Source organism: Fundulus heteroclitus, unplaced genomic scaffold (genome assembly GCF_011125445.2).
Source record: "Fundulus heteroclitus isolate FHET01 unplaced genomic scaffold, MU-UCD_Fhet_4.1 scaffold_236, whole genome shotgun sequence".
Classification (NCBI taxonomy): domain Eukaryota; kingdom Metazoa; phylum Chordata; class Actinopteri; order Cyprinodontiformes; family Fundulidae; genus Fundulus; species Fundulus heteroclitus.
The window spans coordinates 51,545-69,173 of NW_023396647.1; the positions used below are offsets into that span (position 1 = coordinate 51,545).

At 41.4% G+C, this 17,629-nt stretch overlaps 1 long non-coding RNA gene across 1 annotated transcript; it reads left to right on the top strand.

Moving 5' to 3' along the window:
• Window positions 1–5,403: 5,403 nt before the first annotated feature.
• LOC118559133 lies at window positions 5,404–6,491 on the top strand. The gene is made up of 5 exons (XR_004928670.1): window positions 5,404–5,684; window positions 5,769–5,823; window positions 5,914–6,011; window positions 6,158–6,276; window positions 6,385–6,491. It is a non-coding gene; the product is annotated as an uncharacterized LOC118559133 (long non-coding RNA).
• Window positions 6,492–17,629: the final 11,138 nt, after the last annotated feature.

The following is a 17,629-nucleotide window of genomic DNA, read 5'->3' on the forward strand; positions in this document are numbered from 1 at the left end:
AAATTGTGACTGTTGATGAACTCTCCTAGTAAAACAGAAACCACATCAAGCTTAATAGACAGACCAATCTATAAAGGCATACAATGCAACATTTTTCAGTTAATTAATGTGTTCCATACCGTTTTGGATGATTAAATGAGTTATTTCAGGTCGGACAAAGGTTTTCTTGGCTGCCCTGGTGGTCTGTGGGGGAAATACCGTACTTGCAATTGCAGGAGCCCTCGGCCCGCACCCACAGGCTCAGAAGTCTGTGCATCGCGAGAGTCGGTCTTGCTTTACGGCGAGAACTGCTACATGCCCCCAGTGAAAGGCATGCTCGTTGCAAGCGCAGTGGCGATATTTGTGCAGTTATCATGGCGGAACCAGCGAGAAAACAGCGAAAGCCCATGTCGGAGCAGGCAAGAAAGAGGAAAAGGGCTCTGGAGAGAGAGAGGAGTCATAGCTTTTTACAAATGGCGAGAGCTAAAAGAAAAAGAAGGCTGCAAGGCTGACGCGGACCTCGCGTTTCTGCTGATGCGATTGTAAGTAACATTGGAATGGTTTCTCTCTCTCTGTGTGCATGTTCATACTTTCACTGTGTTAGTCATTGTTTGTACTGCCGTTTTTTCGACAGGCGAACGTTGCGTTTGCCTGTCTGCTAAGCTCAAAACAACCGCACCTGGCTTGACGGTGAAACTAGGAGAACAGCTGAGCATCTTTACGACAGTGCACTTTTATTTTCGCCCTCTGGGGGGAGACTCGCTGGAAAATCAACCCTGGTTGCATAGTATACCTTTTAAACACATTTTTTCAACTTCCACCCAAAATTGAGACACAATATGACAATACCAAAACAAATGCAGTGTGGATTCAGACTCCTTACAACAGAAACGGCAATCATCCATAGTTCCATAGTTTTAACATTTTTCCAGTGGGTAAGAAATTATATATCATTTTAATTTGAAAATAACAATTTTGTACATCAACAGTAGTTTTATAGACTAGTTTAAATATTTTATCCCATGGCAGCGGGCAGTCAAAGTAGTCCTCCCATTTTCTATATGTGTTATATGGGGCAACCTTCAGTGATTTTTTTATTAAATAAAAAATATTTATTTTTCTATTTTTTTTAATTCCCATTTGCCAATTAAAGTTTCTTATTGGAGATTTACAAACATATAGTTTAGTAGTTCCATTGTTAATTATTTTGAATTTATTATTTAGAATTTTTTTTATGAAGGTCAAGTTTGTGCCTTGGCCACGCCTCCTAAACATTTTAAAAAACTTATGAATTCCATAACGTTTACTCGCACATGCCTCAATGGCAAACAGACTGAATTTGAAGTCACTAGCTCAAAAGTCCTAGGAGGAGTTCATTAAAGTTCGAGGAACAGTAAAAGTAAAAAAGGGCCCAAGAATGACCTTTCACCCAAAATGGCCGACTCCCTGTTGGTTTTAGGGCATACCTCCAAGATACTTTTTTCATGATTTGGGAAGATTTACCTACATGAACCTCTCCCTGGGCTGCCACCTTACTGTGGTGGAGGAGTTTCGGTGTCCCAATGACCCTAGGAGCTATGCTGTCAGGGGCTTTATGCCCCTAGTAGGATCACCCAAGGCAGACAGGTTATAGGTAAGGGACCAGACAAAGAGCAGCCCAAAACCCCCATATGATGAGTACGATTAATGGACGTCGTGTTCCCTCGCACGGACGCGGGTCACCGGGGCCCCACTCTGGAGCCAGGGCTGGCGGTGGGGCACGTTGGCAAGTGCCTGGTGGACGGGCACTGGAGAGTGCCCCTCCTGGGGGCAATGATAGTGAGACCTGGAGAGGCGTGGTTGGGAGGAATGGCCCACCTAATCTCAACTCGAGTGGTGTTCTGTTGTTGGACTTCTGTGCTCATCATGGATTGTCCATAACGAACACCATGTTAAAGCATAAGGGTGTCCACATGTGCTCTTGGCACCATGACACCTTAGGCCGTAGTTCAATGATCGACTATGTTGTTATTTCATCTGACCTGCGGCCGCAAGTCTTGGACATATGGGTGAAGAGAGGGGCGGATCTCTCCACCAACCACTACCTGGTGGTGAGCTGTCTCCGAAGGCGGGGGAGGACTCCAGAAGCAGCTGATATATACCGGTAGTCAAAGCAGCAGGCGGCTCGGCTGGTAGCTGAGGGAAAAACTCGGGCGTGGGAGAGTTCGGAGAGGCCATGGAGAAAGACTTCCGTACGGCTTCGAAGCGATTCTGGTCTACTATCCTGTGTCTCAGTGCAGTACCAACACTGTTTATAGTGGGGGTGGTGTGTGTTGTAAGAAATATTATTCTGAAGTCATTATGGCCTCACACCACTCGGACATAGGAGGCCTGCAGACATGATGGCTGTGTATAAGATCCACTGTTTACTGATTGCAAGGCCGAATGCTGCGTAGAATGATTATTGTCTATGATAGACTGTCTTTGATTTGTCTCAAGCCAAGGCCACTGTGCGGTATTAGGGGGAGCTGAAAAGCGAGACAGGCAGAGACTCAGACTGCAGCGGGACCGTGGGGTGCGATTACTTTCCATCTATGTGATCTCTGCTCTGCTTCTCAATAAAAGTGCTGGAACTTCATCAATGCTGTCTCTTCATTTAGTAAAGATGGGAACTCAGTTATTATGGTTTAGAATTCCCATAACAGTGTGCTGCTGACCTGAAGTGTTTCGACACGTTGCCAAACTGTATTGATACTGTGTCCCTGAATACTGACTCCTGCTGGACCTTAAAAATCCCTACAGGCAACCTAGTCAACTAAGTTAACTGACACTGATTTGATGACCTAGTCTACACAATAATACAATTTAAGTCATTGTATGTTGCATTGTATTATTTCACGTTTTCATTTAAATTTAAAATATCTTTGATTTTTAGAGATACAGTCAAATAATGGGAACCTGTACCATAACGTAATAACCTCTAAGTAAACATGTTGTGAATGAGGATGCGTGTGGACTGGCTTTTTTGTTTTACAAACTTTTATTAAAAAAATATTTTGTTCCAACGCTTTGAAATTGAGTATGTTACACTTTTTTGATATCACATCTCCAGCTGTAGAAAACACCCGCTCAGATGATGCTGGAGTGCAGATAAATTGTAATGAAAGGTTGAAGAGGTTTGGATTGACTGTCTTTTGGTTTTTCCAGTATATCATAGTGCCTTGAGATGACATGTTTCATGATTTGGCGCTATATAAATAAAATTGAATTGAATTGAATTGAATCATAGGATCTTGGGACCTAGCAATATTGCTCTCTGCCAAGTATCTGTGCACCTCCTGGATGACTTCAGCTGTGGACCTTTGGTTTGCCTGTCCACTTTGATGTCAAGATGTTGCCAAAAGGTTATCTAAAAAGAACAAATTGGCATTTTAGTACATGATTTATAAAAAACAAACAAATAATGCTCAATAACATGCCTGAAGTAGGGGCAGACAGCTGTTGTAAGCACTGCATGAAAAGTGAGATTTTCGTCACTATGCGGCACTGTAGATTGTCGTGGAAGTTCAGGTTAACGGCTGTTCACGGCAATTTGCAGGCAACACCGAAAACTGCCGTGAATTGTCAGAAATTGACGTGGGCCTACCTTGGGAGTTGTCCCCCCATGACCCCCCTCCTCCTAATTCTAGGGGAGGCTTTAACATGTAAAGGAAAATGCTGTGAGCTATACAAATGTAAATCAGGGTTGCAGGGGGAGTTTTACCCCAAGTGACATTTCTCTAAAAGGTAAGAAAATCTCTGGTACAAATAGATCAGGCTCTATATAACCTAAATATAGACTCTTACATTTTACCTTGAATTGATTTATTTAATTAAAGTATGCTAGATTACTGTGTATGCCATTAGCAATGGCAAATGTTATGTAAAAAAATACACAAAATAATTTATTTCAAAGATGTGTTTTAATCAGAATCAGTTGGTAAAATGTGAATCAGAATCAGCAAGGTAAAATGTGCATTCCATGCAAACATTAGAATCAGAATGAGAGGTCTGCAGAGATCACAGTCTCCTAGAGCTCAACTACTGTGCATAGTGGCATGACTACAGTGACCTTTTTTTTGGTCTTACTTAAATGCACAGAGGATGTATTAACTACACATCTCCCAGCAATGCGCTCAACTGGCAGAAATTATGCTGGGTATGACGTGTCTGTTCCCTGCAAGCCCCAAACTTCTATTGGCTTTCGTTCTGCTGACACCAAAACACTGTGCTTCACATAAAGCATATCAGCTGTGTCATTGCATGACAAAGTCCCAACCATTTGTCTTCCTAAAATACTGGCAAATTCTGCACCATATTCACATGTCCATGGCATATGAAGCTGTTGGCTCTGCTGAAATTGCCTCATAATCTGGACTTCAATTGTCCTATTGTTGTGATTAAACTTTCCCAGTATTCCATTAAAACGCTCAAATGAAAGCAGGGTTAACATGGGGTGCAAGTTTTGAATCGCATAAAAATGTGTATGTGTCACTAATTAGGTCAAGAATAGATTATGGGAGTGTGGTATATGGTTCAGCGGCTAAGTAGGTTAAAATTTATTTTACGTTATTCAAGCTAGAGCATTGAGAATTTGTTTAGGGGCAGTTAAATCAACTCCAGTATGTGCTTTACAAATAGAATCAGGAGAAATGCCATTATGTATCAGAAGGCAACAGATAATGGTTAATTACTGGATAAATTTAAAAGGACATAATGAAGATCATCCAGTTCTGAAAGTATTAGAAAGTTGTTGGGAAAGACGAAAGGGTCAATTTAATAGTTTCGGATGGATTGGGGATGATAGAGCAAAAACATTTAATGTATATAACAAAGAATTCAGTCCAACAGTATTGTGGGCTTTGAGACCTACATGGATATGGAAATATATTAATATAGATAGATCATTATTAAATATTAAGACAAGAAATATAATAGATATCTGCCAAGAATTTTACAATCAAATACAGATTAAATATAATGATTATTTGCAAATTTATACTGATGGTTCGAAAAATCCAAAAAATGAAGCAACTAGTGTAGCTGTAGTGATTCCTGAATTAAAAATTAATATTTCAAAAAGAACATCTAATTATTTTAGTATATATGCGGTAGAATTATGTGCTATATTATTAGCTTTAGAATGGGTGGAGGATACAAATATAAATAAAATAATAATTTGTAGTGATTCATTATCTGCATTATTAAGTATAGAAAAGGGATGTACAAAGATTTTTCGTTTTTTTTTTTTTATTCTGGGATCGTAAGGATTTGAAGGATATATATTAGGATCCAATAGATGGCAGTAATGCAACAACTATGGATGCAAGCTGTCGTTAAATCCTAAAGAAGAAGAAAAAGAAGAAGAAGAAGAAGACGACGACTTTACTGTGTTTGGATTTTACTGGTATGCCGGACAACGTCTCGCGTTCAACTTCTCTTGGACGCGATCCACAACTTTCAGCCAGTCCGCAGACTGACGAGAAGAAACTGCTGATTGCTATCAGTGGACTGTCTCGTCAGCTTACTCAACATACTGCCGACATGAATGAGAGGTTCACTCAACTGCAGAATTCGGTAAACTCCAGGTTGCTGTCCATAGAGGACAAGATGGCGGCTCTGCAGTCGAAGAACTGTGCTGGAGAGACTAACTCCATCAAGAGAAGACGGATGCACAAAAGCTTGCGGTAAGAATATATTTGACTGCTAGCTAAGCTAAAAGTAGCCTAGCCATAACCCAAAGCTAAGGGTGTATTTTTTGTGATTTACAGTACGCCGTCTTCACAACTCGGAGACAAATTGCAGGCGCTATGAACCGGCGCAAGGGTAAGATTTAAAGAATATGCTTTCATTCTGCGATAAAAGGAAATAGATACGGATAGATACCGATCATAACTGTACATTTTGTTTTCACAGACTAAGCACGCCTCATAATGAGGCAGTTACCTCCTATCTGCTCGGAGCAATAACTGCAAGCCTCGATTTACACTATATTGATAAAGACGACATTGTGTGTAAGTGTTAGGATATCAACAAGGTCAAGGGGAACGGTGAAACAGTAACATAAGGGACTTGTTTTACTGTTTCTCCCTTGTTTTTAATGTTACTGTGACTTGCGTTTGGTTTTTATTCATACCACTCTCATTTATTTGTTTTCCAGCCGCCTGTAAGACGTATTACGAGACGGTACGCAGGAGCTTCAGATATACGCAGCCAGAGAACTCAATGCGGGCGGAAGCTGCCAAGAATTCAGCTCGGAGTCGAGCGAGAAGAAAGAGGGTAAGACTTTATTTGGTGACTATTTTTCAGGTGCATTGATAGATGTGTTGTGTCCATACGCAGTGCATCCCATCGCATAATACTGATTCATTGTTTTGTTTTTTACAGCTGCAGGAATCGAGGCAGAGCGTGCTAGCTGATGAGGAAGTGGAACTCTGGATGTCCGCCACCGTCGACCTCATGTCTGACGAGGAAGATGGCGTCGTTGGCGGGGTCTCTGGATGGATTGTACCGCCGTCATTTCGTAGGCCGGATCTCTCTGAACTCTGTGTGAAGCTGCAGTCCCGGTTAGAGGCGACGCCGAAGTACAAAGCCACGCACAGCAGGCGTCTGCACATCGGACCTGCCTCGGAAAGAACGCCGCCAGCAGTTGCCTACAACCCCGAGGAGGCGCACGGACAGTTCACGGAGTTGTAGTTTTTTGGATACGCATGTGTGGGAAGATCCTCGCGTTGTATATAGTTGTGTGTGTGTGTTTTTAATAAAGCTCTTTCTTTGCATAAACATCTTCCTGGCAAATGTTAATTTCCTGTATAAATTCATTCATGTCCTTGAAGGTAGCCTAATGATAGTGTAGTAGCCTACATAAGATAACATGAATATACAGCATAATATATATATATATATATATATATACACATATATATATATATATATATATATATATATATATATACCAACCAATCACGAGTGATTTTACTAGTTTGAAAATAATGGTTTCAGCCAATACTGAGTAAGAACATTCTGGCCTGCCCTGGCCACGTGTGGTTTTGCTGCCAATCAGGAGCGATTTTACTTATTTAAAAATAGTGGTTTCAGCCAATACTGAGTAGGTTATTCAAGCCAGACCTGGCCAGCCGCGCGGGTTCGCTGCATTCATATGCTAATTAGGGCCATTAGTGCAGCTGATCGCTCTCCACATACGTCAGAGTCCGGTTCCGACAATTTGTGGCACTGAAAACGGCGACAAGCACGGGTTGCAAATTGTCGTTAACTGCCGAAAATTAGGGAGATCTGCGGTAGTTTACGGGGACGAAAATCTCACTTTTCATGCAGTGAAGGATGGTCCTGGCTAGGGCTTCCGATTACAAATGCACATTCTGACTGTAGTCTGCTGATGGCCTCATTGCACTTGGAGGAACTGCGGAACCCGAGTGATTTAAATCTGGAGTCTAGAAGTTTTGCCAGGGCCAACACACTTAATGACTTCAGATTGGAAGTGCCGAATTTTGAGCTGTCTGGCGCATGCAATCACGTTTGGTGCTGCGTCGGTCACAAAACAATTTACTTTATTGGTTGTGGCCCAGTCCTCCATCATGGCCCTTTTTACTTGGGTCAAATTGTCAGCAGTGTGACTTTGTGGAAAGAAATTATCAACAAAGCAGCTGTGAGTAAGTTGTAAAATGGCTGTATACCTGGGTTTATCATGGTGTATCTGGGACTTCATTCTCATGCTTGGCCCTATAATGTCTCAGTATTGAGGAGGTGCTTTTGTTTAAACAAGAAAGTTGTGTTGAAAAAATGCGACATTTAACCTGCAGAAAATAATATGACAGTAAACTAAGAGTCACTTGAAATGAATTTCAATTCAGATAGATTCAGTGAAACTCTGAGAGGAACAGGATGAAACAATAAGGAAATTAAAACAAATGGAAACTACATAGAACAGTTTACTGAAGGAAACCATAGCTCTGGTCACTTCAAACAAAACCAAGCACATCAAGCTGATCTCTGAACCTGTGTTCAGGAGGGCACTTGCTGTGGCACATGCTCCTAAAATGTTTGAACAGTAAAGGCAATACGTGTTTTCGCAGTAATTTAGTTCACATAAGAACCTTACACAAGGGGTTCTAAGATTACCTGCTGACGGGGTTTTGAAGGGTTCTTGGTGACCCTTTGGTTGGTTTCCTCATTCAATCAGGTTGACCCTGTTAGAGACAATGGTTAGTCATGCTGACGAGGGTTTTCTTATTCTTTCTTTGGTGGATTGGTCAAATCCGATGGTAGCTGAGAGGGGGATGTGATCTGATGTGCTGTTTCTGCTGACAACCTGTGGAAAGTAACCACCATCTCCTTTCTTATTGACTCTTCCTTGCATTGGCTCCAACCTTTACTCTCATGTCTACTTTTCTGTTTCACTAGTTGTTCAGGTTGCCTGCTGTATCGGGACTTGTCTGACTTGTGCCATCTGTGAAACCTTTCACCCTCTTTCCTACCCAGTGGACTCCTCCTATCCTGGGAAACTCTTCTCCTGCAGACCAAAACCATGCTGTTTCTTAAACCCATTCTTAGCTTTGGGTTTGGAGGGAGGCAATTCCTGCCCTTCCAGGCCTAAACTCTTTTCTGGGTCTGCCTGAATATGTAGAACTCTATTCTCGCTATAAGCTCCCTTGTTGGGGTGGATATGCGTTTCCCATAATATTTGTGCATTCGTCCTGATTTCCTGCATGGTAAGGGTTTTGGTTATACATAGTGACCTTGTATTGCACGTTCTCATTAAGATTATGGAGGAACAAAGATTTTAAATTATGGTCTTCTTCCAAGCCAGCAACATTGCACCCCTGAAAATAAGTAGCTCTCAAGCAGTGGTAATACTCCTTTGATGCGTCATTTCTCCTCTGTTTAATAGCCAAAGCCCCAAGAGTTGCAGAGGCCAAGTTCATGAACACCAAATTTTCTTCCCTTAAAGCTTGACAGAGGGCTGAATAATGGTTTCAGGTGGATGGGGGAAGACTTTCCATGTGAATGCTTCTGGCTGTGGTTTTCTAGATAGGCCTCAACTTCTCCCAAGCAGAAGGACTGTGCAAGTCTAACAGGCAGCACGCTACCTCTATGAAATAGTCATCAATGGTGGACCCAGTATAACTGGGGTAAAAACGCTCAATCAAGTTGATGTGTCTGCAATCCCTGTTCAGGGATTAGCACTGGTCCATCTGAGTCATTAAGATGCCTGCTGTACTTGCAGTAGGATAGGGACTCCTGTTCTGACCTCCTAAAAGACATTAGTGGTTGTACATAGGACACTGTTGGACCTTGTGTACCACAGACTCTTGCCAGTGGCCGTGGTTCAGAGCGGTGGGGTTCACTTGTGTCACAGGGAAGGTTCTCCTGTCACCTTGGTGGGGAGGATGGGTTATAGCCTGGGTGCGATTTGCCGGGGGGAATGGGGGGGATTTCCCCCCCCCCCCCCCCCTCTGCTTGTGACGTCCCCCCCTCTGGTCATTCATGTTTTATCCCTGGGGGGGATACAATCCTCCCCCCTCTGTTCTGAATTTAAAAATGTATATAAATTAGGGCTGTCAGTTTTAACGTGTAAGACCACAACGCCGACATTTTTTATGTCGCCGTTAATCGCGCGTCAAAACACACACACCGTTCCCTAATGTTTTTCCCCACCGCGCTCTCCGGACTGTGTTTTTTTTACCCTCGTCGCTTTCCGTAGTTTCAAGAGAGCTAGAGACTGTAGCAAAACAGTCCCGCCCTCACTGTTGCACAGGCTGTTCATTTCAAGCGACTTTGGGCTTCTTTTATTCTAAAGGCGCTTGTAAATTTTATAAGTCACGGGTTGCGGGTTTTTTTGGGCACGTTTCTGAAAGTGAAATCGCTTATTTGGGCTCTAAAATAAGTGACGAAACAGCGGTTATTAAGAGACCTGCCTGCACTGGACACTTTGTATCCAGCTGAAATATCCCTCCGCCATAGGAGCCGACGGTAGTAAAGGCAGACAGAGCAACTCTGCCCGTATTTTCTGCAGTTTACGGTGCAATAACCAGTGATAACTGCTAAAAGTAGATTACTTGGTGCAGATCACCATTTTGAGCAGACATTGGTTCTGAAGATGAGTTTTTAACATGCTGATAACATTGCAGAAACTCAACCCATAAACCGTACTTTAATGCTTATTAATTAGTTTTCTCTGTATTTGACAAACTAAGGCTGAATTACGTTGCCAAACGAAGGACCTGGAGTTACTAAACAGTTTCTAAACAGTTCTCATTCAGGGTATTAAGCTCCTGCCCAGTTGCAAGCAAAGTGTAAGACTGGAATGACCTGGAGATTTAAAACCTTTTTCCAGGCGTAAACTCTATGAATATGGATATAAACAGCAAGCATAAATATTCAAAGAAGTTATTGTTGGTGTGAAAGCTTAGAATTAGATGTGTGTGTGTGTGTGTGTGTGAGAGAGAGAGAGAGAGAGAGAGAGAAAGAAAACGAACAATAAAACGTATGACTTTATTGAAATGTAAGTTGTTTATTAATGCCTAATACCATGTCTATCTTTGTTTAAGAGGCAAAAAAAATATATCCGCATGGTATTTATTTACAAATTTATTTACACATTGTGGAAACATCAGGGCGTCATGATTAGTCATTTAGCCATCATAGTCCAGAGTTTAACATTTGGCACTAGGATGTTTTCATTCCAATTCTCAAAAGTGCTTGAAAAATAACAAAATAAAAATATTTTTTGTACAAGCATGTATTTTATTAGTGTCATTTATTGCAAAATTGCATATTAAAATGCCCAAACAGGCTATTATACTTTCAGAAATAAAAGGATAAAACATACAATTAATTTGCAATTAATCTCGAGTTACCTATCAACATTATGTGATTAATCGAGGAAATGATCCCCCCCTCTGTTTTTTTTGCAAATCGCACACTGGTTATAGCAGATGGTATTACGGGTTAGATTGGAAGGCTGCACGGTCCTATAATCTACACTATATGCACCAGTTGGATCTGCCATGCTGAGTTGTTTAGGATTTTCCTTCCCAACGGTGTGGCGCATCACACTGCCGAACCTATCTTGGCTGATTACACCTTCTCTCAACTTAGAGGAGGTCTCAGGGAAAACCCTCTGGGAAACCACTCCTTTTATTATCTCTAAGGCAGAATTCCTATCCTGCTCATCCTGAGCCTTATCTCCAGAATATTCTGCCTGTGAGCTAGGGGGCTCCTCAGCTCGCCACTCATCTAAGAGTGTAGGGATGTTATGCTTACACTCCTGTTCTAATTTCTTAGCTTTTTCCTCAGCTCTGACAAGCCTTTGCTGGTACAACAAAGTGAACTGACCTAACATGTTCGCCACAAACATACCTGGTGGGTTTTTAATGACCTCTACCAGTTCCTGAACCCTTTTCTCATGATCCTCAATTCTAAAACTGTCCAGATCTCCGTGCTCCTTTGAGGATAAGGCGATTAATGAGCCAACAATTTCCCAGACCTCCACCCTGTTAGAGAACTCCAGACAATCAGCTCTTGCTTCTTGAGACCCTGTGTTATCCATTCTTGTCACAGGTATGAATACCCGGCATTTGAAGCTCTCTTTACAATTCCTATGCTTATGAATGTTTAAATGCTGTCTTCAACTTTCTAGGAATATTACGCATGGGTGACCTGAATCACTTATTTGGCCAGTAAATAAAGCTAGATGTATTGGTTTTGTTCTCAGTCAGATTATTTAAGAGGAGATGCTTTACACATGGAGAGAAAACAGTGCAATGCTTTAGAACTCTCAGAAGTGGCAAAGAATGAAAACTGCTAGATTATGACTTAGGGTTTCCAAACTATAGCTTAGTTAAACCACTGAGCTGTAGTTACACACAATGGCCACTACATGGAGACAGAATGCCCTTCGCCTGGAAAGCTGCTCAGCTGCAATTACATGCATTGGCTACCAGATGGAAACAGGGTGTCTGTTTTTCCAAAAATAGAAGGAACACCGAAAAGCCAGCTGCAGTGGCACAGACTGTATGCTTTAGATTTAAGGAGAGAGCTCCCTGGCAGGTTCAAATTACTCCAGCTGCAAGTTTAGAATCAATCCTTAAACCCAGAATTACAACAACCACACTTGAACAACCACAAGCACAAAATATATTCAGTAGAATTGTGTTTCTTCAGTGATTATGGTTATATAGTACCTTTTGGCGAGGTGCTGAACATCATAATCTTCAAAATGCTCCAATTGTATTTATTTTATATTTCAGTGATCACTTGTCATTCAAAGAGTCTGTCTAAAGGGATGCCAACAGCTTGCTATCCATTGCCATCAGACTGTTGAACTGTTGAACTATAAACTGGGCTCTGCATCACACATGCACAGAACTGAACTTTATGGCCATTTCGCATCATTATTTTGCACTGCCAACGTTGCTTTTATAATCGATTTAAATGTAAAAGTACACAACTGAACGTTTACTGCATTTTACGCCATTATTATTTTGCACTGCCAACATTGAACTTTTCAAATTAAGGCCTTTTTGCACCATAATCTTTGCACTACAAGCATAGTTGGACATTCTTCTGCACACTTTTTAAAAAAAAAAAAAAAAGCTTTTCTCCTGCACTGCTACATTCTTATCACTGCTGCACTTTATACAAAAGCACAATAACAGCTTATTACATTAATTAAGTCAGCCATTAGAAACATTCACCAAGTTCAACAACTCCCTTTGGATTAAACTCCAGAATTAAAATCTACTTCTACATTTCAAATTCTGCCCTGGCACACACATCAATTTCTAGGAATATAAATGAAAAGAGAGCTCTTTTTACTTTGGTTTCTCCTGATGGGAGATAAGTTGGTGCACGGCTGGCAGTGTTCCTGGCTGGATTTCAACTGGCTTTGACAGAGAGCCACATATATAAATCAAAGACAAAATGGTTTAAGTATCTAGAAAATAATGACTTACCATGAATGTCAGGTTGTTTAATGGGAAGCAGGTAAAGCTTCTATTTCTTTTCACTTAAAAAACTATGAGAATCAAGAATATTTAGTGACATTATGTTCCCATAATGAAATTTTGGTTAGACACAGTCTCACATAGAATTCACGCATAACACGCTGACACAACAACAGATAATGTTTTCAAATAGTTGCATGTGCCGACAACACTTCCTGGGAAGCTAAAACTGTGCAAATAGTCCTTAGCATCTGATGGATTTACATATTTGAATCAAAAAGACTTTAAAGTCACAGTACTTTACAGAGATATGTAAAGTACTGTGCAGTTGCAAGAATGTGATAAACAACCCCTCCCTGAGAAGTTAAAAGTGTGCAAATAGTCATTAGCAAGAATACCAATCTTCAAGTTAAAGAATTGCGGAATATGCATGGATGTCCAAAAAAACATTTTGTAGTCATGGCAAAGTAATCCACCCCTAAATGCATGGAAGCAAGTTGCACTCTGGACAGTGTCAGCTACCATATTATTGTTGCCAGCCACTTGCTGAATGTCCATAGTGAACTTGGAAACTGCAGACAAGTGCCTTTGTTGCTGCGCCGATCATAGTTCTGAAACTTTCACCATTGCAAAGGTGAGAGGCTTGTGGTCAACAAAAGCAGTAAAGCCTATGCACTCCAACATGCACCGGAAATGGCGTGTTGCCAGAAAAAAGGCAAGCACTTCCCTGTCAAAGGTACTATACTTCTTCTCATCCCTAAGCTTCCTGTAAAAAAAGGTGAGAGGCTGCCAGGCTACATCCACTCATTGCTTACACATTGCCCCAACGGCATAATCAGAGGCATCGGTTGTCAGGGCCACAGGAGCCGCTGCAGATGGGTGGGCCTACAGTGCCTACAGTGCAGCATTAGCCAGGGCATTTTTGACATTATTGAATGCCTCTCTTGAACAAGAGGTGCATCATGTGATTGAAACAGTTATAAAGGTTTACCATCCCCCAAAACTGCAGGGGTTTCACTGAGGGTGGGCGAAGAAAAGCTGAAACTGCTTAAACCTTGGCAGATAGGGGAACCACCCCTTGACGTGACAGCTTGTGTTCCAAGAACTAACAGCAGGTAGACAGAACTAACACCTTCCCAATCAGGTCATGCTCATGGAGCCAAACAAACAATTGCAGGAGGTGCACCATGTGTTCTGCCACCAAGAGATTAGTCACCAAGATATTGTCCAAATAGACAAACAAAATTGGCATACCCTACAGAACTGAACCCATAAGAAGCTGGAACATCTGTGCTGCACCTTTAAGGCTGGAGGGCATTCATACAAACTCTAAAAAGACCAAAATGAGTGATAACTGTGGTTTTTGGTACGTTTAACGGATGGACAGGAGCCTGATGGTAGCCTTGCACAAAGTCCACTTTTGAAAACACGAAGCCCAGTCAGATGAGCAGAAGAAATGTTGAATGTGTGGGTCTGGGTACCTGTAGTTACTGGTCGTGTTATTAAGGCGCTGAAAAATCCTCACAGGGTCGCCAACCCCCATTGCCCATTGACTTTTGGAGCAGTGCACAATGTAGAGGCGCGTCACGTTAGGAAACTCCTCCTTCGCTATTGCTAACTTGGTGATATCTAAATGCCGTGCCTGCGCAAAAACAGGTGGACACACAGTAGAGATGCAATACTCTACCCCATGCTTGGCTATGGTAACAGAAAAGGCCACCTTAAGAGCAGGAAACTCATGAAAGCGGGAAACTTAGCCAACAAATGCTGATACTCATTACCTGTGGTAAGCATGTCAACAAGAGGCTGGAGGCTGGGACCCCCAAGTTTATAGGGGTAGATATCGAAAGATAAAACATTGATCAAGCAGCAACATGCACCAATAAGCTGAAAGCACACAAAAAAGTCAGCACCGAGAATAGGTACAGACACAGACGCTATCACAAAGTCCCAGCTAAACTGATGTCCATTAAAACATACCCTACCAACCTCAATCCCTAAGTACATATTGCCGTGTGATTAGCACGCCCACATTTACTTACGTACTTACTTAAACATACTCCAGTGGGGTTTCATGACTAAGACACAAATGTATGTTGCTAATACTGACAAAATGTCCACTGCACACTTAGATCCACCAAGAAACAATATACAGAAACTTTATCCACAATGAATAACACCTTAACTGAGCTGCCAGCACAAACAGACGTTAGTGGGCACCGGCCTTCTCATTTCCCTTAAGCCACAATGAACACGGAGGAATGCAGCACTTTGCAGAGAACGCCATCTTTCTGCTGCACTTTCAAAGCAGCCATGGCATCGTCAGCCTCCAGCACCCCTTGAGTCACACACGGTAAAAGTGCATGCACACTGTAGTGCCTGGAAGCCAACAAAAGCAGGTCTGTCCCCTCAGCCAATACATGGTAATCCTTGGTCTGGATCAGAGGGGAGCTGGCCAGTGCAGTGCAAACAGGTGAAGGAAGCTGGTCCAGAAACAGGTGTGTGAAGAGGAAAGAAACATCATGTTTCAGCATGTTATCCATCAGCTCAGAGAGCCTGCGATCTCCCAATCCATCCATGGCCAATAGTTGATTGTCTCACTCAGCGTCTGAGAATTGGTAAGGACGCAACAGATTTTCCTTGAGCGCACAATATTTGTTAATGCTTGGCAGTTCCCACAGCAGTCCCATCAGTCGGTGGTTTGAAGCAGAATCCAATGCTGCTACAATATGAAAATACTTTGTGTCGTCCGTTGTTTTGCCATGGAGATAGACCTGGGCCTCTACATGCTGGAACCAAAGCTCCAGAACTCTCGAAGCTGGACCACAGCCGCAAAACTTTCAGATGAAGTGGTGGCAGGGTCCAAAACTATGGCCAGTGGAGGAACAGGTAGCCAATAAGTTGTAATGTGATAACATGTTCAACTGCCTGGGGTCACCAATGTGGAAGATGGTAATAAAGAGATATGTATTTAGTGTAATAATTTTGTCAGAATTAACTACCAGGTCAGAACAAGTACAAGAATACCAGTAAAGCTTCAACAATCAGATCTTTACTTTTTTATCTCTTTACATTTCCTATCCATCCATCCATCCATCAGACCCATCAGTTTATATCACTGGCAGAACACCGAAATAATTCCTAGTGTCCACTACACTATTTTGCAGCACTGGCACTTTCTCTAGTTCTGCTAGCTGATTCAAAGTTGATCCATCTCCTCTTCAGTATCCCCAAAGCAGTGCCACTGTCAAGGCTCACACATCCAAAATCTCCTCACTGTACAGATCACTTGTACTGTCATGACTATAGAGATTTTTAGGGATTTCTTTTCCTGATTGTCTTTCTCAAGCTTACCATTGTAACCATGTAAGATTAAATATATTTTTTAGTCTTTAATCACAATTAGGTTTGATGTTTTGTAATACAGAGGATGAGATTACAGCACTTGTGAACTTGTATCAAGGATAATCCACGATCAGAATAGACCTGTAACATCTCTCCAACATTAACAGATGAACACATTGATCATTCCGACAAATACTAGTTAAAGGTAGTTAAAGGTTTTATTACACTGCTGTAGAATACTGCAATTTTTCTGAAGAGCTAAGTGATGACAATTCTGACTGCTGTTGCTGCTTCAGTGTACAGTGACAATAGAACTACGGAGATAACATGGAAGACGTTCAGTAATACAGTAATAATGAGGTGGCACCCATTTCTATTAAGAAAGAAACCAAAGGAAATGAGCAAGGGAACAAACAGACAAAGGAAGGTAGGGAGGGAGGCAGGGGGTCAGAAAGAAAGAAAGAAAGAAAGAAAGAAAGAAAGAAAGAAAGAAAGAAAGAACACGACAGGCTAAACTGTCAGGCTTTTATCTATTCCTAACTCATGTTGAGCAAGTGGTGTATAATGGAAGCATTCAGTGGTTCATGATGGCATTAGACTGAAAGGCTCTGTAAGTGAATAAGTGTGTAATGCTATATTCAGCTGGATACAGTTAGATGTGTGTATTAGGATGTGGAGACTCAGCCATGGGGCTAATAGCTGCCTTTTAACAAAATGACTTCTCTGCTCAATTTGGTGTGGTCTACCTCTCTCAGTGTATAAAGTGTGGTTTTTGTTTCCCTTAGCTACACTACATTGGCTGTTTGATGAAAGCTGTGTTAAGAAGTCTTAAACATCTCTGGAGAACATTATTTTATGTTTTTTATTTAAAATAAACAATTATCTAAAACAAAGATATCTAAAAACAAAACATCCCCCCAGAACTGGTTTTGATTTAAATATTTTATTTGCATTATTCTATGGCAATGTAAACTAAAGGAAGCAGAACTATGTCTCTTAATTATTAAAACAGCAGTGTTCCAATATCTAAATACTAAAATGCACTAAATGCTTCCTTACATTTACAGTGCAGGACTAATTCTTCCAAGATCCATGTGTTTTTCGCTGTCACTTAGTTTGTATTTGGAATATTTATATTTTTCGATTGTAGTTTTTTATTTGGCTCTTCTATAGTCATTTTATGGTAAATGGACTATACTTGTATTGTGTTTTGTCAAGTTCAATGACCCCCAAAGCACTTTAAACTACAGTCAGTTACATATTCACACCCTGATGGTGATGAGCTAAGTTAGTAGCCAGATCAGTTTTCCCAACACATAACC